The 22,303-nt window shown below is 52.7% G+C and overlaps 1 long non-coding RNA gene across 1 annotated transcript; it reads left to right on the forward strand.

Moving 5' to 3' along the window:
- The first annotated feature begins 84 nt into the window (after nt 1-84).
- LOC132350249 (uncharacterized) lies at nt 85-15,674 on the forward strand. The gene is made up of 3 exons (XR_009497882.1): nt 85-346; nt 12,120-12,289; nt 15,175-15,674. It is a non-coding gene; the product is annotated as an uncharacterized LOC132350249 (long non-coding RNA).
- Nucleotides 15,675-22,303: the final 6,629 nt, after the last annotated feature.

Here is a 22,303-nt window from a genome sequence, read left to right on the forward strand (position 1 = left end):
AACCACCTACCTCATTGGGTTATTTTGAGGAGTAAAAGTTATCACATATACACACTTTAAAAAAATCAGTCCGGTACATAGGAAGCTCCATTTAAGTGTTGTTATTCATTCTCAGTCAAAGATTAACTGAGCACTAACTGGGTGTCAAATCCCACTCCAGACACCGAAACCACAAAGGCGGCTGAGATTCGGGCTGCCCTGGAGGAACTACCGGCCGGGTAGGTGAACCGGCGTTCAGCAGACCCCAGTGGGCAGAGGACTGTGACGGCAACAAACCTGGGAGCGTGGAGGTGCGAGCGGCTCTGGCTGGGGACTCTCGGTAAAGAAACTGGCATCTATGAAGGAGGTGAGAGTTTGGGCAGAGCCTCGGGTGGGGTGAGTACTCTGGCTAGAGGGGACAGTGTGGGCAAAGTCCTGAAGCTGGGTAAGTACAGGAGGGACTGCATTCAGGGAACAATGCATATGCCAGGTCCCCAATCTATGATTGTCATCTCGCCAGTCACACCCAGTGGCCTTGGGCAGAGAAAGAACTTCACTGGGAATGAATGAACAAGAGACCCTGAGCCTCCCGAATCCTGGCTGTCCCCTGTCCACTCTGTTCAGCATTCAGCAAGCGTGTCTGAGCCTTTCTTGGTGCTGGGCCCTGCCCTCAGGGAGACAGCCCTGTAAGGCCAGCCATGCGGGAGGCGAGCAGGGGAGTAGGCACAGAGGTTGGCAAAGCTGGAGGCCTAGGCCGTGGCATTCACACTGTCACCCCTGTCCCCCCTGACCCTCATGGAGGGATGTTTCACCAGGAACAGAGCCCAGGCTTCCTGTTACTTCCAATAGCCCCACAGCTGTTTGGGCAGGAAATAAAGGTCCAGGGCCCAGACAGGACAAGGGGTGCGAGGGGCATCTCTAGGACCCCCAGGGCCAGACAGCCCTCCCAGAGCCCAGGAGTTGGGGCTTTGCTTGGGAGAAGAGTGGGGAGTCTGACTGCCACACCTTGTTTACCCCATTCTCCCCTTTCCCTTCATTAATTTAGTCTAAACGAAGTCCCAGGGAGGGCCTGGCTGCCTTCTGTAGCTCTGACTCGGGCTGGAGTTTTCCTTGGGGAGGACGGGGTACAGTTCTCCGGTGGAGCTGGTACTCGTACAGCCAAGAGGTCAGGCTTAGGGCCTTCAGGGACTCTGGTCAGCACTCCCACTACCTTAACTGGATGGATTGTTGCCATTTTTCTGATGGACACAGTGAAGGGGCCCAAGAGACTGGCACCCAAACAGTGCAGGAGGATGCTGACGATCTCTTTACAGATGAGGGAAGTGGAGGCCGGGAGGATGGAGTGAGGTCCTTTTCCTGTCTCCAGGTGACCTGCAGGCCCTCACACTCTGACTTCGCTGCCCGATGCAGCCTGCTCCACCCACCCTCCCCTGACACGCCGCCCAGCTCCTTCTGCCCGGAGCCTTCCTGTGGCTCCGCTACTGTCCTCCGGGAGGCCTGCCTGTGTTCCCGCAGCCTGGGCCTGCCCTGCCCTCTCACTGAAGGTGCTCGTGCAGTTCTTGGAAGAAGGCTTCACAGCCTGAAGAGGCAAGGGCCTGTCTGGGGCCTGTCCACTTGTTCAGTGCTGCAGCCCTGGGGCCTGCACACAGTGGGGCCTCCATGAACACTGCTGAGGAAGAAAGGGGCACCCCCCAGCACTGAGACACCTTTCTGATGGCCACTCGTGGCTGTCCTTCCGCAGCTTTCTCCACCTCGCATACCCTGCCCAGCGTCACCCTGTAGGTAGCTTTGTAGCCATAAACCCACATGCAGGACCAGGGACACTTCTGCCAAACTTCACAGGGCTCCAGTGAGGACCAGCATCCAGCTGGGTGGATAGCATATGTGAACCAGGCTCCTGTGAGATAAGCACTGAGTGAGGCCTCTCCCTTTTCCCCACCTCATGGGGGAAGCAGAGTCCTGCTGAAAATGCCCACCACTTCTCCTCTCCCTGAGGGGGGGATGGCTGTACCAGGGGCTAGTATGAGAATCATAAACAGTGCTCATCCTCGAGGGGACCTCTGACCGCTGTCCAAAGTGTTCCCCACCCCTAATGGGTGGAAGAGGATGTGTTCTCCAGTGCTCAGGCCGGTGCCAGTTGGCACCACCCACGCCTGGACACAGACCCAGTTCTGTCCCTGGGCTGCCCCAGTGCTGCCCTGGCCACAGGCCTCAGGGTCACCGCTGGCAGGCTTTGCTACCTGCTGGTCACCAACCCAGGGCCCCGGGTGCTGAGGATGGCATCCTGGGCCCTGTGTGTCAGACAGCCTCCCACAGTGCCACACGGGTAGCAACTGTTTCCATGGCGTTCAGGCTGTGAGCCCCAGGCTCACACAGCAGGGGGGTGGTGGTTCTTGGGGCCATTTCTCTTGGGACTGCAAGGGGCCTCAGTCTCCTTCTGGTCCCTTCTCAGCACTGAAGCACTGGGCTCAGAGTCCAGAGATCAGATTTCAAGCCTCGGCTGTAAAGGACATTTGTATCATATTTCATTTGTATCATTTAAAAATTTTTGTTACAATTAGCATCATTCCACAGACCTCACCTATTGAGTCCTTAATGTCAGCCTCTGTCACCTGTGGAACCTATGGGCTGCTAGCCTGACTGGGGTGGGCTTTGTACAAACAGGGCCTCACCCCGGGGCCCCAGGACTTGAGCCTGGGGTTCACGCAGCAGGGCGGGATTCAGGCCGTGGGATGGAGTTGTGTGACCCACATCTGTTTGTATTATTAGCTCAGGAGCTGGCAGGCCGGGGCGGTAACACAATTCGAGGAACTGTTGACTCCGCTCTGGCCCCTCCCCATGCCTGCTGTCGTGAGAGCCAGAGAAGACAGCGTGAGGACTGCACGTCCCTCCAGGGCACTGCTGATGTCAGCGTTGGCGGGGGCCTCCCCAGGGGCCTTGGGTGACCCCGGGTCAGCTGCCTGGCCTCTGGCATCCTCCTGTACCCGTTCGTGCAGTCCCAGCTTCTGCGGTCCTGGCGTCCCCTCCTCCTCCTGCCCTCCCTCCCCTCCCCGCCCCTCTCTGACTTCAGCAGGGAAGGTGATGGGGTGGGGTGGGGGTAACCCTCCCTGTTCGGTAGGCTGGGAAGAATGACTGCCCCAGACCCCCAGGATGAGGAAGAAAGTTTTCCCTCTTTCCTGCCTTCCTCATACATTCCTACCTCCTCTTTCTGTCATTGGTGCCTGCAGATGCCAGCATCCCGGGGATAAGCTAAGGAAAGCCTGGGCCTTGGCCAGGTGCCCCAGACTGTGGCTCCAGGAAAGGACCTGGCTTCCTGGCTAGGTGCCCAGCTCTGCACCCCAGGTAGGGGGATCTTGAGACGATCTCCCAAGATCCATGTCCCATGGGATTCTCAGGCCTGTCCTGCAGGCTGTCGGGGGGCACATGAGATGAGGTCATGGAAGTCCTTCACAAGCCCAGAAGTGCCCCACAAGGTTAGCTGTGGCGTAGGTTTTGGTCCTGTAACTTCCCTGAGACAGGACCAGGGGCCTGTGGGCCCACTGAACTCTGTAACAAAGGCTGAGACAGACCTCAGTGTCAGCAAGAACCAGGAGTTTGAGAATTTAGTAGGCGGTGCCAAGTGCTGGGCTTGGGGTCTAATTCTGGGCTACCTAGAGAGGGAAACAAGGACACCTTTGCCATCGAGGCACAAATAATAAGAGTGTTAGAAACGGCAGGCACCCCAAAGAAGGGTCTCATACTGTGTCCCCCTGAGCCCTTGGGCCCCCGGGGGTGCGAGGGTGAAGGTGAGAGGGGGCCAGCAGCCCTGCCCTGCTGTTTAGTGTTTCAATCACCCACTAAACAACAAACGTTCAGTGCAGCTGGAACTTTGATTGGAGAAGAGTTTCTACTACAAAAATACATATTGAAAAACCAGAGACCTCATCTAACCCCACAATTTCACCAATGAGGAAACTGAGGCCCAGAAAAGATAAGTGGTTTGCCTCAGGCTGCCCAGCTCAGTTGTGTCAGAGCTGCTGCCTAGGCCACTCACTCCTGGTCTGTGGAAAAGAGCCAACACCCGGAGGATGAGGAGGACAATGGCAAAGCGGGGTCCCCCCATCAAGGTCTGGGCCTCAGCCACAGCTCCTTTAATATGACCCCTGAGGCGAGGCCTCAGGGCCAGGAGCTGTGTTGACCAGATGCTGATCTGGGCTGGAGAGGAGGGCAAAGGCCCACTTCCCCGACCAGCTGAGAGCTCTGTGGGCTGTCAGCCCCAGCAAGTCCTCTCCAACTAACCAACTACCCGAGCCCCAGCTTTCCAGCCTGCCACCCACTGCCCCAGGCATTCTCTCAGAGTCCTTACTGCAAGTAGCTGGGGCAGGCAGACAGGTGCCCCTCTCCCCCATTTTACAGTAGACTGAGGCACCCGGCGGTAAGTGGGCCCGGAACCGAGCCTCCCCAGTGCCAACCCTGTGCTCTCGTCATTACTTCCTGCTCTTCCCAGTGTCTTTCCCCAGCACCCCTCCTCCCCCAACACCGGCTCTGCTCACCCTTGCACTCAGCCCTGTGCTGACTGGCCCAACCTTCCCCTCGTTGGCTTTAGCAAGGAGAGGTACCCCGACCAAGGTGCTGCCCAGGTCTCTCAACCTGTGCAGAGCTCCTGGCCTTTTGCACAACCCAGGCGGAGTCCCTCCCCTCGGAGGTGGACTTCTGTTCACCATCCCCTGACTGCAGAGAGGGCTCGGGCCAGGAACTTGGTCCTCCAGCCATGACTGGGTGGGACTAGGCCAGGACATCCAAACAAGTTCCCAACACCTGCCCTTTCCCCAAGATACAGACCATAACTCAGTGCCAGGGCAACCAACAGTCTCGGCTTACCCAGGACTCTCCTGCTTGGCACTGAAGGTCCCAGGAAATTCCTCATACCTGAGCAAGCTGGGACAACTGGTCACCCTACTCAGCACACACATACCCAGGGTCCTCGTGCCTTCCCCGTCCCCCACTGAGCAGGGTTTTTCTTCATTCTATACCCCTGGTCTCCACTGAGGCTAATGAGTGGGACCATGGTCAGTCCACTCAGACTGGGCTGGGGCCTAGCACAGGCCCAGAGTCTGCTAAGGTGAGCAGAGGGTCCACAACCTATTGGAGGTGTCCTGCCCCAGGCCCTGTGAGAGAAATAGCAGAGGGAGCCCACGAAAAGCCTGGTGGGATCCTGGGCCTTGATCCCAGCCCAGCTTTATCCTCAGGCTGGGGGGCAGGCCACTCTGGGGTGACCCCGGGCAGGGCAGCCCTAGAGCTGGAACCAGGCAGGGCCTGCCTGGGGCTCACTGAGGCGGCCTCTACCTGTCTAGGCTTGAGGTGAGTCATTTCCTCCCCCAGCTGGTATGAGGCTGGGAGGGGGAGGGAGGGGATGCCATCTAAAAATAGCAGGGCTCAGCCTTAGACATACCCAAAGAGCTTCTCCTGGGGCAGGGGAGGAGGAGCTGAAACCAGCTATGGCCCCAGCCAGATGCCTGCACTGGGCCGAGGAGGAGGATGGCCCTGAGACCCCCGCCCCCACCCCTTCCCAGGCTCAGCTAGGGCGCTGAGGTGGGGAGGAAGCATCTGAAAGGCTGAGACACAAGGAGTGTCGGGGTGGGGTAGGAGCTTGAGGAGAAGAGAGGCTTCAAGCAGACAGGGCCTGGGAAGGGCCGGGGGGTCTGTGACTCGGCAGGCTTGGCCCTGGCTGGGGCTGGCAGAGACAGCAGCAACTGGATCACCAGCCTGGGTTTCCCTCCACATCATCACCACAGGACCACGTTCACACCCCACCCCTACCCACAACAGAGACGCACTCGGAGACACACAGACACAGCTGGCCCGTGTGAGTCACTTCCCTCCTAAGAGGACTCGTCCCCCGGCTAAGCGGGACTCAACTTCTCTGGTCAGCAGCATAGACTGAGGACCCACTGTGTGCTTGAGCCACACCCTGGGAGACAAGGTAGCAATAATCATGACTGTCCCTGGCCTTGGGGACACCTTAAGAGGCCCACTCAGGAAGGGGCAGGACAACACACAGAGCAGAAACACAACAGGCAGGGAGGGCCCTGTGTGGTGGGACAATCTGGAGTCAGGTTTAAATCCTGGCGCTGCCATTTTCTAGCAGACAAGTTATTCGACCTCTCCCTGCCTCGGTTTTCTCATCTGTAAAATGGGTGTCATATAAGGCCTCCGTCACATGTCAAATACAGTATTGTCTATAAAGTCCCCCAGCAAACAGACCTCTTTCCATTAAAGCTCATGGCATGAGGCTATCAACTTAAAAAAAAGACACTACAGATTTCAGTAAACATTTCTAACCCAAAGACCCAAGATGATAATATTCCACCTGTGATAGGTTAAGGTGAGGAGCAGTGAAGTAAAAAAAACTGCATTTTACAACAATAGCAATGGCCACTGTTATGAACGCTTCATATTTACCTCATTATCTCTTATCCTCACAACAGCCTCATACAGCAGGCATTACTGTCCCCATTTTATGTGTGGAAAAGTGGAGGCCCAAAGACAGTAAGTAACTTGTTCCACCCACATCATACAGGTAGCAAATGGTAGAGACCAGGTTTGGACCCACTCTTTTTTTTTTTTTGGCTGTGCCATGTGGCTTGTGGGATCTTAGTTCCCGACCAGGAAGTGAACCCAAGCCCTTGGCAGTGAGAGTGCAGAGTCCTAACCGCTGGACCGCCAGGGAATTCCCTGGACCCACTCTGAGTCCAAATTTCTTGTGCCTCATGGGGTGTAAGTGGGGGTCTGTTACGTCTAGAGTTGGCTGAAGGTACACTGATCTCTGACTTTTGGGGGAGGGGGCCCTTGGACACTAGCCTGGGGTGACTAGACTATGCCAAGCCTTTGGGGGCTGCCTTCTTTTGTCTTACCTCCCTCACCCTGAGCCCTCACCTAGAAACACAGAGTGTACTCTGCCCTCTCTCGGGGTTACCACTTTCACTCCTTACAGTAGCCCAGCAAGGGAAATGCCACGACTCCCACTTGACAGAAAGGGCAGACAGATCAAAGGGATCATGAACCTTTGGTGGTCACAGAGCTGGGGGTGGCAGAGTCTAGACCTAGTGCTCTCCCCTTGAACTCCTAGGCTGAGGCTCTGTCCCCGAACCCCAGCTGTCTGATGTTGGGGAGGGGCAGGAATTCCTCTGCTCTCCCAGGCTCCTTACACCTTCCCCAAACCATCCCTGTTCCCGCTTGCTGGACTGCACGTAAAACCCAAACCTTGCATCAGTCGGTGGCCCCTGGCTCCAGTAAGAGCCTTTTTCTGTGTCTGTGGGCTTTCCCCACCCTTGTCTGAGTCATCCTCTGCTAGTTCCAGGAGACTGGAGAGAGGAGGCCTCTTATCCGGACAGTACAGATGGAGAGACTGAGGCAGGAAGTGACTTACTGCAATGAGTCAGGGGCCAGAGCTGGCAACAGTCCAGGCTGGGAGGCCACAGGTGTAGCTGGCAGGGCCTGAGGTGCCACATACTCGAAAAAGAGTTTTTGATGCCGTGTAGTAGGCACAAATATCAAGAGATTTGTGTTGTAGGCCCTGGGCGAGGAGAGGAGGGGTGATATGGCAGAAAAGATGAACATGATATAGGAAAGAAAACAAAAACAAAACCCAGAAGCCCAGTCTTGCCCGTTACAGACACTCTGAGCTCAGCTGGGCGTGTAGCTCAATTTTCTCCTCTATAAAAATCATCATGGTTATCATTTATTGGGTGAGTCCTAATGATCGCTGCGGCTTAACACTTTATAGACACTGTCTTATTTAATTCCTACTACAATCCAGTGAGGTTGTACTATCATCAACCCCATTCGACAGATGACTTATCTGAAGCTCAGAGAGGTTAAGCAACTTCCCCAAAGCCACAGCGCTTGTTCCAGCAAGCATAGGACAACAAATCTAGGGGCTGACTTAGAATAGCTCTCCAAATCCAGTGGGGCAGATGGGCCCCCGCGCGTGCGGCGCCCACGGGGAGCTGCCCAGGCGTGTGGGCGGGTTCGCACCAGGAACTCGCGTGTCTGTCGGCACAGTGCGGCGGTGGGGGGACCAGCGCGGAGGAGAACACCAACAGCCCGGGGATAATGAGCCAGGGCTTCCGGGAGGCAGGGGGGATTCGAGCAAGCCAGCCCGGGCCGTGCGCCCGCGCGTCCCCACGCGTGTGCTCAGGGCGCTGGGCCGAGCCAGTGCCGGCGGCGGCGTAGAGGGCTTCCAGCGCGGCACCCCACCTGGAGCCCAGCACAGGTGGCCGAGAGAGCAGGGAGCCGGGAGGGGGTTAAGTGCTGCTGGCGGCTCCCGCCAGCGCCCTCCCCTCCGCCCCAGTCCCCGCCCCGCACGGGCCCAGCCGCACGTTGCCGGCGATTGCCTCATCAGGCCGCTGCAGCTCGCGGCCTCCCGCACGTGGCGCACACTGCACACCCAGCGCACCGGGCTGCCCCCGGCCTTGTCCCCCCCCCCTCCCCCGGCCCAGACCACCGCCAGACTGAGTCCCCAGCGGCCCATTCACCCGGCAGGTGCCGGAGCCTCGTCCCAGACACCTTTGATGGCTGCCCTTTGCTCCGTCTGGTCCGAGCGGACAAATGAGGGAAATTGAGTAAGCCAGTTTAGCAAGGCCGGAAACTCCTGGCCACTTTGTTACGCATGATTTTATAACAACTTTTCGGGGCGGGAGGGGGTGGCGCAGGGAGAATTTCTAGAGTGAAGATGATGGGGAACTCATGCAGGTCTCGGGGGCTGTGAGTATCCTCCAGGCTGGCCTTACTGGCCTGTACCTCCCAGGCCAGGCACAGTGCTTGACACTCGTGGGTGCTCCACAAATTCTCTTTAAAGTGCATTTTCTCACCCTCCTCCTGCTTTTGAGTGGCTGCCAGAAAGAACGCCCAGGTGAGAGACGGTGGGGTTTAGGGCTGGAGCCGAAGGCTGGCAATTGGGGCCTTAGGTTCTGCCTTTGGCATGGGTTTGCTGTTTCACTTGGGCAAATGCCTTGATCTCTCTGGGCCACATTTCTCAGGGGGACTCAGTAATAAGGTAACATGCCTGGCCCTAAAGCTCAGGACAGGCTTTGAACTCCTAGCAAGCAGGAAAAGGAACCTTCCATTTGAAGCAGAGATTTCCTCTCGAACATTAATATTCTCCTGGGTCTTTCTAGGCAGGAGCCCTCAGTATTCTGTGTCTAGACTCAGTGACATGAGTGGCTCTGTTGCTTAGAGAATCAAGTCCAAATTCGTTGGCTTGGTATTCAAGGCTTTCTCTCGTGAATTTCACCCAGCCTATCTAGCCTCACTGCAACTACACCCCTACACTGTAGCCTTAGGAGGAATCTCAGACTTCCCCAAACATACCACACACACATACAGCTGTGCCCTTGCTCACGTTGTTCCCTCCGCCCAGACTGCTCTTCCCTACACTCCTCGAATGATTGGCTCCTTCTCATATAGATCTCCGTTGAAATGTCCCCACCCCAGAGAGGTCTTTCTCAAGTGCCCAGTGAAGCAGGGGCCCTGTTATTCCCTCTAGAGCTACCTGTTTCTTCCCTCCTTAACTCTTACCACGTCTTGGGATTAGAAGTTTATCTCTCCACTGGACTGAAAGGTCTGTGAGGGAGAGACCATGTCCATTTTCTTTCTTTCTTTTTTTTTTAAATTTATTAATTAATTTATTTACTTTTGGCTGCCTTGGGTCTTCGTTGCTGCGTGCGGGCTTTCTCTAGTTGCGGCGAGGGGGGCTACTCTTTGTTGCGGTGCGCGGGCTTCTCACTGCGGTGGCTTCTCTTGTTGCAGAGCACGGGCTCTAGAGCGCGGGGGCTTCAGTAGATGTGGTGCGTGGGCTCAGTAGTTGTGGCTTGTGGGCTCTAGAGCACAGGCTCAGTAGTTGTGGCACATGGGCTTAGTTGCCCTGCGGCATGTGGGATCTTCCCGGGCCAGGGCTCGAACCCGTGTCCCCTGCATTGGCAGGCAGATTCTTAACCACTGCACCACCGGGGAAGTCCACCATGTCCATTTTCTTCATCTCCATATACCCAGCACTGATCAAGGTGCCTGGCACATAGTAAGAGGTTAATAAATATTTATGGAAAGGAAGAAAGGATGGATGATTGATTAGCAAAAACATTGAGAACAGCCTAAATGTCCATCAGTAGGGGACTGCTGTTGCAAATGATGGTACAGCCATACGGTGGATACTACGCAGCCATTAGATCAATATATACCCACATGGAAGAGTGTTCCTGATGCCTTGAGAAGTGAAGAAAGGAAGTCCCTTTCTAATTAAAAATATCAGGAGTCAGAGCATGTATATAGATAAAGGCATAGATATGTCTGTAAACATAAGAAAATGTCAAGACGGCATACATCAACCTAAGTACCACTGAGGAGCAGGATATAGACATTGTCACAGTTTATTATGTATCTAGAGCCTTGCTTAGACATCATCTCCTCTGAGAGTCCTCTCTTATCCTTCCTTTGTGTTGGAGGGGCTGCCTCAGAGCACGCAGCCAGGTGCTCCGAGGCAAGGCCTGACGCTTCCTCCTCGGCGTTCAGTCCAGAGGCCATGAGTGTGTGCGGGCAGCTGGGACGGGGGACAGCAGCTCCTCTGCATGTGTGCGTTTGTCCACGCGTGCAGGTGAAAGCAGAGCTGGTGAGGACAATGACCATAGCAGGACTGACACCAGGCAGCGCATCTCGACCTGCCAGGTGACATCACTGCAGGTGGCCTTGGGCTATCAGAAGAGCCAAAATGTGACAGGAAGCCTGGCCTTCATGCAGGGGGGGCCCAGCCGGCTCAGTTCCAGATTTGGAACAGTCAGCCTCGGCTGTGGGAGGTGCACAGGGCAGCTTCTCACTGCCCGCTGGGTGCCTCGGAGTCGAGAAGTGTCAGATACAGCTTGATGAGAGCAAAAGCCCTTCTGCGGCCTGCCCACTTGTCCCTGTCTGTCCCACAGTGGCTCCCACGAGGCCTGGAACAACACAGTTCAGACCAAGTGGGCCAGGGGAGAGGAAGGAAGAGTGGCAAAGGGCTCAGGGTCAGATGTCTGAGTTTCTGTTCCCACGGGTGCCTCTCATTATTCTTGTCAGGAAGCGGAAAAGAGTGCAGACCTTCGCCTTCACTTTGTTTCGCATCTCAACCCAGTCTCTCTTCCCCTGCCTGTCTCAGAAAAGGTTCCCCACCTGGAAAATCACGGGGTGGTGAGGGGTGGACCCTCCATCTGGAGTCACCTAGTTTCCAGCGGTTTCAGGTCCGCACCTACCAGCCAGCCGTGTGACCCTGGACGACTGGCTTTGCCCCTCTGTGCCTCGGTTTCCCTAGTAAACTAGGTAACACATGGCAAGTGTTCAGAAGTGGGCCTCATACGTGTAGGTGTAGCTGTTATCTACATGTGTTTGCTATTATCTGTCTGGCTGGGGTAATAACAGTACCTACTTCACTGAGCTGTTGTGAGGATTAAATTAGATAATGCGTGTCAGGTGCTTGGTATGTTAAGCGTTTACTTGTTTTACCAAAGATAACAAGATGGGAGTACAGATCTTGGTCCTGGAGATGCAGCGGGCGGGGGGTGGGGATTAGCGTGGTGGCTGCTAGTGACTTCCTGGGAACTGCGTGCAGGCCCTTCAGTGGCCCAGGCAGCCACGTTGGTTCGTGGTGTTACCGGGCTGGGTGTTGCTGAGTTGTCCGGTTAGTCAACTGCCCGCTCCCTCAAACCCATTTAAACCAGCTCCATCTGGCCTAGCTTTCCCAACACACCATCCTGGCAGCTTTCACGGGCCCAGAGCACTGGGCAAAGTGTCAGGCCTGCTGCAAAATATGTTGGAACTTTATCTGACCCCTGGCTCCCATCCCATCCAGAAATACATTGGCTGGAACTTGCAGGCAAGCTGGAGCAAGCCTGGGGGCTGGAGGAGAAGGCAGTTCTGAATCACAAACCAGATATTCCCCCCACACCCTCCATCCTTGTTGGCCCCCCTTTTTATTTGCACGGTTCTATGGATTAATGCTGTTCCTAGTTATGAAGCAGTTTTTAAAACTGAAGGCTTAATCCTGAGCCCTGGATTTGCAGAGAAGGGAAAGAAAGAAGACCGTGCCCGCCAAACTCAGGGAAGTTCACTGCAGAATTTTCCTCTTTTCCTTCTTTCAGTGTTGCTTTGCAGCAGCCTTTTGGGAGGCCAGGATGACCCTCTGGGCCGCCATCTGGAACTCCCCAGAAAGAGCCTGTGACAATGGCAGCACTGGCAACCACGCCAGACTGGCACCCGGCCAGCAGTGGAGGAGGCAGTGCTCAGTCTGGGAGTCTCCACCCCGGTCAAGGTCGGTCGTGCTACCCTCCCCACCCAGCTCCCTTTGGCGACTCCCCCCAGGGAGGTCCCAGGCAAGTGTAGCAGGTCCCCAGACCAAACAGGTCTTCCTGCAGGTACTCCTCAAAAGGCCACTGTCTTAGAATAGAAGGAATTCCAGGAGTGCCCCACCCCAAGCATGCATTTGAGCTTTCATAGAGCTAGCTTGCTAGCCAAAGGAAACGAGAAAAAGAAACATTAATGTGTGGGGCCTGAAGGATTCTAGATGTTAAGTTAATTTTCAGCTCCAAAATTTCCCATTACACAAGTCATACTGTCAAGACCCTAAGCCTCACAGATTTGGAGTTCATTAGATTCAGAATTTTTGAAAAATCAGCCTGGTCAAATTAGAGTACCGACTGGATATGAGATGATATTATGGAACAACTGGTTTTCTCAGATGTGAGAATCACCGTGTGATTATATAGAACAGCTTATTCCTAGGAAATTCATGCTGAAATATTTGGAGCTGAAACATCATGATGCCAGCAACTTCGTTTCAAGTGGTTCACCAAAAAAACTTGATGCAGATAAAGCAAATGTGGCAAAAGGGTTAACAATCATTGCATCTAGGTGGAGGGTATGTAGGTGTTTATTGTGCCATTCTTGCAACTTTTCTATTTGTTTGAAGAATTTCTCCATAAAAAAAGGGAAACAGGGGGCTTCCCTGGTGGCGCAGTGGTTGAGAATCTGCCTGCTAATGCACTGGACACGGGTTCGAGCCCTGGTCTGGGAAGATCCCACATGCCGCAGAGCAACTAGGCCCGTGAGCCACAACTACTGAGCCTGCGCATCTGGAGCCTGTGCTCCGCAACAAGAGAGGCCACAATAGTGAGAGGCCCATGCACCGCGATGAAGAGTGGCTCCCGCTTGCCACAACTAGAGAAAGCCTTAGCACAGAAACGAAGACCCAACATAGCAATCAATCAATCAATCAATCAGTCAATCTTAAAAAAAAGGGAAACATTTAAATAAAATAAGCTATTCACACGCAAAACAAGACAATACAGAATTCAGCCTGCTCTAGCTGAATTTCACCTCTTCTCTGAGGATAGAAGTAGTAAAAACAAGATGGTGTCCAGGATTGCAGACTTGAGCCAACCAAAGAGAACCAATTATTTTTAAAGAGTTTATTAAGTACTTGTCTGGAAACAGTACTGGTCGTTAAAAATCCTTTTAGTTCATGGCCAGAGAAGGACTCATTTTGGAAAATGGGGGAGTCCAGCCCTTTTAGCTTATTGGCACCAGATTTAACACAAGTCAAGAAACATCTTTTTTTTTTAATATATATTTATCTATCTGGTTGCGCTGGGTGTTAGTTGTGGCACACGGACTCCTAGCTGCGGCATGCATGCGGGATCTAGTTCCCTGACCAGGGATGGACCCCCGGGCTCCCTGCATTGGGAGTGCGGAGTCTTATTCAGTACGCCACCAGGGAAGTCCCTCAAGAAACACATCTTGAAGACTTACTATGAGCATAGCCCTGATATGTCACCAAAGGTGTTTTTCCCCTGCCTATAATCTGGTATTGAGTACAAGGTAGCCGCACTTTCTCATTGTGGTTGTCGTGGGCTGAACGGTGTCCCCCACAAAACTCCTGTGTTGAAGTCTTAACCCTTAGTACCTCAGAATGTGACCTTATTCAAGAAGAGGGTAATTGCAGATGTCTTTAGTTGAGATGAGGTCAATAGGGTGGACTCTATCCAGTCTGACTGGTGTCCTTATAAAAAGGGGAAATTTGGGCGCACGGAGAGAGCCACATATACACAGGAAGAACACCATGTGAAGATAAAGGCAGAGATTGGAGTGCTGCTTCTACAAGCCAAGGAAAGCCAAAGATTGCCAGCAAACCATCAGAAGCTAGGAGTAAGGCACGGAATAGATTCTTCTTCACAGCCTTCAGAGGGAATCAACGCTATTGATACCTTTAGACTTCTAGCCTCCAGAACTGTGAGACAATACATTTCTGTAATTGGCCACCCAGTTTGTGGTAATTTGTGGTAGGCTGTTATGGCAGCCCTAACCAACCAACGCAGTGGTAAAATGAACATGCCATAAAATTTGCTGTATTAACCATTTTAAAAGTGTGCAGTTCAGTAAATTAAGGGTATTCACATTATTGGGCCGCCATTTTTTTATTTTTTATTTTTAGCTAGGGAAAAACCCAAGACTGTGGGAAAGTTGGAAGCCCAAGTTCCATATCTGCTTCTGCTTAGCTGAGTGACCTGTTTCATCATGTGTGCAGTGAAGAGACAGGCGGATGACTTCCTGCTCTGATGCTATCATTGCCCATGTGGAGAAATTATAATAGAAATAATAGCTCACAGCTTATTGAGCAATTATTGTGTTCCAGGACCATGCTAAGGGCTTTACAAGGATTATCTCTCTTAGTAATCACAATAACTTAATCAGGGAGGTATCATTAGTCCCATTTTACAGATGGGGAAATTGAGCCTCAAAAAGATTAAGTGCTCGATTTTGGCAGCCCTGGGATTTGAATGAAGCTCATAACCACTGTGCATACTGCCTTCTAGCTCTTTTGGCTGCACTAGCCTAGGAGGAAATTAAAAGCATAAGGTACTGATCAGATTGAAACATAGTTTATGTTTATGCCAAATCAGCCAACTTTGCACACACTGTCACACACCAACCAAGCTCTATCATGTCCCCGTGTTCTTGGGGAGGGACTCTGAAGAGTCCAAGAATTCTAAATTCAAACTTGACTTTCGAGGTCATTCTGAAAGTTTATATATGGAGGTAGGAAAATAAAACATTTTATTTGACAGCTTCTTAGCTTGACTTGTACATTTTGGATAGCTAGACATGTGGTATATGGGTTTCCATTTGTGCTCTTTCCAGTGCCCCGAAGGATAGAGACAGCCCCGTTACCATGGTTCCCCTGAGCCAACAGATCTCCAGTGGCCTCCCAGTGGCAGCCGGAGCTTGCGACTCTCTCAGAGTCAAAGGGAGAAGCCATAACCTCTGAGCATGGACCAGGCCAGGATCTGCCCTCCAGCAGTTTCACCTGTTTCCATCAAGGGGCAGGAAGGTACGTTGCTACAGCGTGGGGCGAAGCCCAGCTCACCCACAGGGCCTGACTCGATGCTCCACCGCTGCAGAGCCTGCTTCTGCGTGACGCACACCCACCTTCTCAGCCCAGGTCTGCCTCGGTTCTCTGATCACATTTGTTTTCTATATCCCTCTAAAAGAACACCTCTCTGTTTCCCAGAATAGAAAAGGCTAGAGCAGGTTCGCTGGCCAAGGAGAAGGAAAGACAAGGTTGAAGAGACAAGACAGAAAGGGTCCTGGAGAAGACAACAGGGTGGAGGGGAACACAGGGAGAGGGCCGGGGGCAAGCGAGAGAGCAGGAGAAGGTGAGTAAGCTGGAGGGCTCGGCGCGGCAGACTGGGCCTGCTGGGAAGAGCAGCTGTGCCTGATGGAAGGAGCGGGTGGGGGGAGGTGGGCAGCTTAGCGAGGCCCCCGCGGCGGCCTCTTGGGTGGACTGCAGCCCCACCGCAGAGCCCAAATGGAAACACTGACTCCAGCTTGAGGGTTGACTGAGGAGATGAGAGGAGGTGGAGAGTGGCTAAAAAGCCCAAGTTTGGCTGTCGCCCCGTTCAAATCCCTTTCTTCCACAACACCCTGCAGCTGTGACCACATTGATGGGCTTCCAAAGCACGATGGTAACCTGTTCCCCGTGCCCCTCACGGCAGGCCAGGCAGTTGTTAAACCCATTTCGCCAGCGAGGATATGAGAAGTGGACAGGTGATGTGCCTCACTCAAGGTCACATGGCCAGGAAGGTGTGAACATAAGGTGAGGCCAGCAGCCGGACGTGGGAAAGGAAAACCAATGGCCAGATTCCAGAGAGGATACACAGCACTCATCATCACCACCCTCAGAGCTCCCACTCACTGAGCACTTCCTGGTTGCCTGTGCTCTCGCCCAACCCCCTGAGCCTATGGGAAAAGGCCTATAAGGTAATTATAATCCCCATTCTACAGATGAGGTGTCTGATGTCCAGCGAGGTTAAGTCCATTGTCCAAGGTCACACAGCTGCAAGTGATGAGATTGACAGCCCAGGTCAGAGGGCAGAGTGTGTGCTGGCCTGGTCCACAAGTGTGAGCCTCTGCTATGAGTACACATGAGAAAAACCCACAGAGAACACGTGTGTGAGACAGAGGGCCTGATTCCAAGCAGCGGGGAACAGCTGTGTTGGCAGGAGGGGGTGAGTATGTGTGTGTGAGCACAGCTTTGACAGCAGCCAACAGCGCGTGGGAGTGTGTTGACAGCAGGGTGTGGGATGGCAGCGCCATCGCCATGTGTGTTTCTGCTGGCAGCGGAATGTTCTGGTCTGTGTTGATAAACAACAGTTTGGGCAGGCGCGAGGCTGGAGCAGGGACAGAAGAGAAGCACTGGGGGTGGGTAAAGGCGGGAGGGAGGGGGCGTGCCCGGGGTGATGGTGACCCAAGCCTGCAGCTCCCAGAACGAGGGTCCGCAGGGTGGCGGCTGTCGTTTCGTCGGTTGACCTCATTGGGTGCGCTGGGTGTGGATCCCTCTGCAAACCACCTGATGCCCATAAACATGAAAAACAGGAGCGGGGGACACACTGTGAATAAAAGAGTGTGCTTCCCGGGTTGGTAGTTGCACCGATGGAGGTTTAATCAACAGCTGAGGCCAGTGCAAACATATCACGATTTCTGTGGCTAGGCAAATTCCTCAAAAGTCAGCTTCTTGGAAAAGGGGGCACCCCCGAGACCATCCCGGGTCATGACTGTAATCGGAGCCCCTGCATCTCACCCTCGCCTCCTGGCAGACACAGGTGTAGGCCTGCAAGCAAGGGCATCTCAACCTGGGAGTCACTGCATGAGAGACTTCCCGGGGCTCGGCCCCGACCCCATCACTGCCCCGGCAGGTCCTCCCGTCAGAATGCCCCCTCTGCTTGCTCCGTCTCCATTAGCTGAACTGTGTGCTACCTCCAAGAGCCTAGGTATTCCTCACCTCCTCCTGGATGCCTTGCAAACCATCCGGAGGGCCTTAGAACTGCCTCTTTCAGAACCCCAACTGCTCTTGTTGCCAGGGTCTCTCACACAGGCCTCACCATGTGGATGTTGCCTAAACATCTGCTCTGTACGGGGCACTGAACTGGGCAAAAACAGGGGGCTATGAAGACCCCCGAAGCCCCAGTAGCTGCCCTCAGGAATCTTACAGCTCAGTTGGAGTGCACAGAGGGAAAAAACAGGAATGAGGGTGTGAAAGGCTGAGTGAGGGCTCACGGTAAATGTGGTGGGAGATCAACAAAGAGAGCCAGCACTCCTGATCTGGAAGGGGGTGCAGTTAACACACAGGGGTGAGGGGGTAGCCCTGCCCAGGTTGTTTCAGCTCCTCAAGTTCAGGGATCTTCTGAAGCCAACACATGGTATCTGCTGAATCAATGCCTGGGGTTCCATGATTGAAAGCATCCCAACCACCCTCTGAAATCGTTGTTTGGGAACTGGAGGCTCCCCCACAGCCCCCTGCCCTCCGCAGGGTTGGAGGAAGGAAGCTCTGGCCTGGCCATGTAAGTGGAGGAGGCTGACGCCGCTCTTCCCTGGTCTGCTGGCTGCCGCCTTCCTGCCAAGGGCCTGTTATTCCCCAGGGTTGGTTATCTGTACCCGACTTGCTGCCACGTCCTGGCCCTTCTTGTCCTCCAAAGTTCCCAGCTCCTGATCACCCCAGAGGCCAGGGCAGAGAGAAACAACTTACACTGAGGCTCCTGATGGATAATCACAGACACATTCGCCCTCCTTGTCTCAGACTGTTCTCTTGTAGAAGTTCAGCAAAACCATGCCCCTCAGTTCTCCTCATGCAGCCCTGTCAAGAGACAGACCTGCTTTCCTCCATACACCCAAATGGAGTTATTCTTGGCTTTAATTTTTTAACAGGACCAACCTTACCAAACACAGTGGCTGGCTGCATCTGTGTTTCCACTTGAGCAATGTCAGAAGGGCCCTTACCCCCAGACATCTTCCCCACTGGCCCATGGAGGTTTCTGAAGTTGCATTATTAGTCCGATATTCAGGAGACCTTATAAAACTATGATTCGTGTGTACTTAAAAATGGTTAAAATGATAAATTTTATGTTATGTGTATTGTACCATGAAAAAAAATTTTGGAAGGATGTGCTCTAAACTGTCAACAGCACTATTTTCTAGATGATAGAAATTTGGGTAATTTTGGGACTTCTCTGGTGGTCCAGTGGGTAAGACTCCGCACTCCTGATGCAGGGGGCCTGGGTTCGGTCCCTGATCGGGGAACTAGATCCCACGTGCATGCCGCAACTAAGAAGCCCACATGCCACAACTAAGACCTGGCACAGCCTAAATAAATAAATATTTTTTTAAAGTGAACCTATGGCATTTAAAAAAAAAATTGGGTAATTTTACATTCATTTTTATACTTTTCTATATTATTTGATATTTTTAAACAACTGGGCATATCCTATTTGTCTAATTAGAAAGGAAGATAGGGCTTCCCTGGTGGCGCAGTGGTTAAGAGTCCGCCTGCCAATGCAGGGGACACGGGTTCGAGCCCTAGTCCGGGAAGAGCCCACATGCCACGGAGCAACTAAGCCCGTGCGCCACAACTACTGAGCCTGCGCTCTAGAGCCTGTGAGCCACAACTACTGAGCCCATGTGCCACAATTACTGAAGCACACGCGCTGTGCTCCACAACAAGAGAAGCCACCGCAATGAGAAGCCCGTGCACCACAACCAGAGAAAAGCCTGTGTGCAGCAACAGACCCAGTGCAGCCAAAAATAAAATAAATAATTTTTTTTTAAAGAAAGGAAGATAATACCCTCTTTGTTTTGAGAAATAAATACTATGACTTTCAAAAAAAAAAAAATACAATTCATCCCCTGGAGAGGCAACACCTTAAGTTAGTACGTGTCTAACTTTTCAGATCAGGGAGTTTTGAAAAGGATCCACTAGAGAGGATTGAAGAAATGCAGGTTCCCTGGCTCAGGTGGCCAGGCAGCCCCAGTGGTTCTGAGAACAGCCAGGCCTTCAACTCCCAGCCTTGGAGACGTGTCCTGGGAGCTGCCAGAGCAGTGGGAAGGGAAGGGGGCGAGCTAATGCCCTGCCACCCTGACCTGCTGTTGCTGACACTCCCTCACAAGGCAGGGCCAAGACAAGGTGTTCCCAGTTCCTTTAAGTGGGAGCCTCCACATGCCTTTCCTTGTTTAATAGATGCTTTGGGGAAACATGCACCCAATCTCTGGGCCTGGATGAGGCCTGGAGAGGTCATTCAGTCCATCCTCCTGCCTCTAGGCAGCACTGGCATGATCCCAGCTGGGCAAGCCTTTGTCTTGTTTTGAGGACTTGGGAAGCTGGGCATTCCAGACCCTTCCTTGGTCAGTCATTCTCATGTCTAAACATTTCTAGCCAGGAAGTCCTTCATCATGTCTAATCCAAACTCTCTACTCCATGAGTTGCCATCCTGTGGCTCTTGTAGTTCTGGTTGGAGACAGAAAAATGCCTCTTGCTTCCCTGCCTTCTCCAGGTCACTAGACCCTTGAATCAGGACCAAAATCCTAACTGGCTGTGTGACCCTAAGCAAGTCACTACTACTCTTTGAGCTTCAGTTTCATCACCTGTAAAATGGGGCCAATGACGTCCATAGTGCAGGAACTGAGAGACTGAATGAGACTGCAGATGCAAATGCATGGAAGAGGCATACAACTTGCTGTTAACGTGAGGCTATAATTATTATTTATAATAATAACCACCCATCCTGGCTGAACCATTGTACAAAATCATTTCCACTGTGGTGGTACACAGGGTAATTTTAGGTGATACAAGAACAAGTATTTTAAATTAAAATTTAATGTGTGTTAGAAAAAAATGAAACTGGCACATCAAATCCAGGATTTCACAAATATTATTGCTTAGAACAAGGGCAAGTTAAAACAACAACAATAACAACAACAACAACTGAACATTGTTTTAAAGAAAAACTATTAAGTAAATAATACTCTGTGTAGCACAAGGTTAGGGCAGAAATCATAAAGGTGGTTTGAGAAATGCTGGCTGAGTGGAGACAGCAAAGTGGGGAAAGGAGGCTGGTTCTTGAGAGTGGGCAAGAGTGGCAGAGTCTGGGGAGGGCTGAGAAGGGATGTCCCAGAGGACAGGAGGAGACACCTGTTGAGCGGATGTTGAGCATCCTGCCCGCAGATGCAGCCCTTTCTGGGTTCTGGAACAGTCTGTCTCCCCCAGAGCTGGGCTGTTACCAACTCCAGCAAGGCTGGTGGGCAGGCAGGGTTAGGATTTCCTGCCCATATTCATGGTCCCCAAGGCTCAGTGCCCCCTCTGCCTCCAGCTCTCCCCTCCAGGGGGAATTGGACAACTCAAACCCCACCCTTGAATCCCTCCTGCAACATCGCCCATCCATGGTTTGCGAGCCTGCGGTGTGGAACTCAGCCAGTGACTGGGAAACCACAACTTCCCAAACGGACCCCCCTCTTCCACGCTCAATGTGGGGTTCGGCAAAGAGGCCCTGGCAAAAAGGTTCCTCTGAGACCCACTGTGTGCCAGGTCCCTCTCTGGGCACCAGGGACACAGAGTGAAAGAAGCCCCTGCCTTCCAGGAACTCATAGCCAAGCCAGGAAGACCCGCCTCTCACAGCCATTTCAGCTGTGATGGAGCTGGGTCTAAGACTCAGAGGTTTTGGAGGAAACAGTCCCCTCTGCCTGGGGGTCCTCAGCCTCCCAGCACCAGACATTCTATTGGAAGAGGACACCACCTCCCTTTGCCCCAGGGAAGAGGCTCCAGGCCCCTCATTTATCTTCCATCTCCCAGGCCCAGGACTGAGCATTGTAATGCTTCCTCTTGACCTGGGGTTTTTCAAGCCCCGGGGGTCTGTATATGGATGGGTTCTCTGGAGCTTGAGAGCTCTCTATGAGACAATAAAATGTTTGTGTTTTCATTTTGGAATAATCTAAAAAAAATCAATATAAACATATTCTATATCATCTGGATGCCTGGCTTACAGCCGATTATGTGAGCACAAAATTTTGGTATCTACCTTTGCACTGACGTTTATGGAAAGCAGTCTTTTTTCTTTTTAAAGTAGAAGCTACATACAGAAAAATATACAAAGCTGAAGTATAGAGCTGGATGAATTTTCACAAAGAGAACACATCTGTGAAACCAACACTCAGATCAAGAAACACAATATTATTACTGTCCCCTGGACACCCTCCTTAAGACCTTCCACGCTCCCCAGAGGTAACCACTATCCTGACTTCTTTGAACTTGATATAAGTGGGTCATATAGAATGACTCTTTGGTCCCTGGCCTCTTTCTCTCAACCTGATACCCATGAATTTCATCCACGTTGTTGGCGTATAGCCGTAGTTGACAGTGGTTAGCTTCTAATCCAGCGTTTCTCAAAGTGGGATTTTCAGAAGTGGTTCTGGAGGGTCTATGACTCTACCATTTGGAGAAAAGCAAATGTGGGTACCTGCTGGTTCAGAAGGGTATTGAAACAGCCAACTGCAGGGCACACAGTCCTGTCCTGGGCATTCACTCCACAGCCTAGGTCCTGCCGCAGTCCTCCTGACTTGTGGTTTCCCCATGCATCAGGCTCGCCCAGGCCTCTAGGTCTTTGAAGATATTGTTCCTTCTTCCTGGGACTCCCTTCCCTTGCTCATCTACCTGGCAAAGGCCCACATGTCTTGTGGCCTCTGAAAGGCTGCCTCCTCTGTGAGGTCACCCCTGGCTTTGCTGAGCAGGCTCGGGCACCCCTTCTCTTGTGAGCCTCTGTGTTCTGTCCAGGTTGTCCCTGCAGCATTTATTCACACTGTGCGGTCCTTGCAGATCTGTCTCCCTGTTAGACTGTGGGCTTCTTCTTCTTCTTTTTCTTTTTAATTGAAGTATAGTTGATTTACAATGTTGCGTTAGTTTCTGGTATACAACAAAGTGATTCAGTTATTCATACATACACATATT

Source organism: Balaenoptera ricei, chromosome 16 (assembly GCF_028023285.1).
Source record: "Balaenoptera ricei isolate mBalRic1 chromosome 16, mBalRic1.hap2, whole genome shotgun sequence".
Taxonomy (NCBI): domain Eukaryota; kingdom Metazoa; phylum Chordata; class Mammalia; order Artiodactyla; family Balaenopteridae; genus Balaenoptera; species Balaenoptera ricei.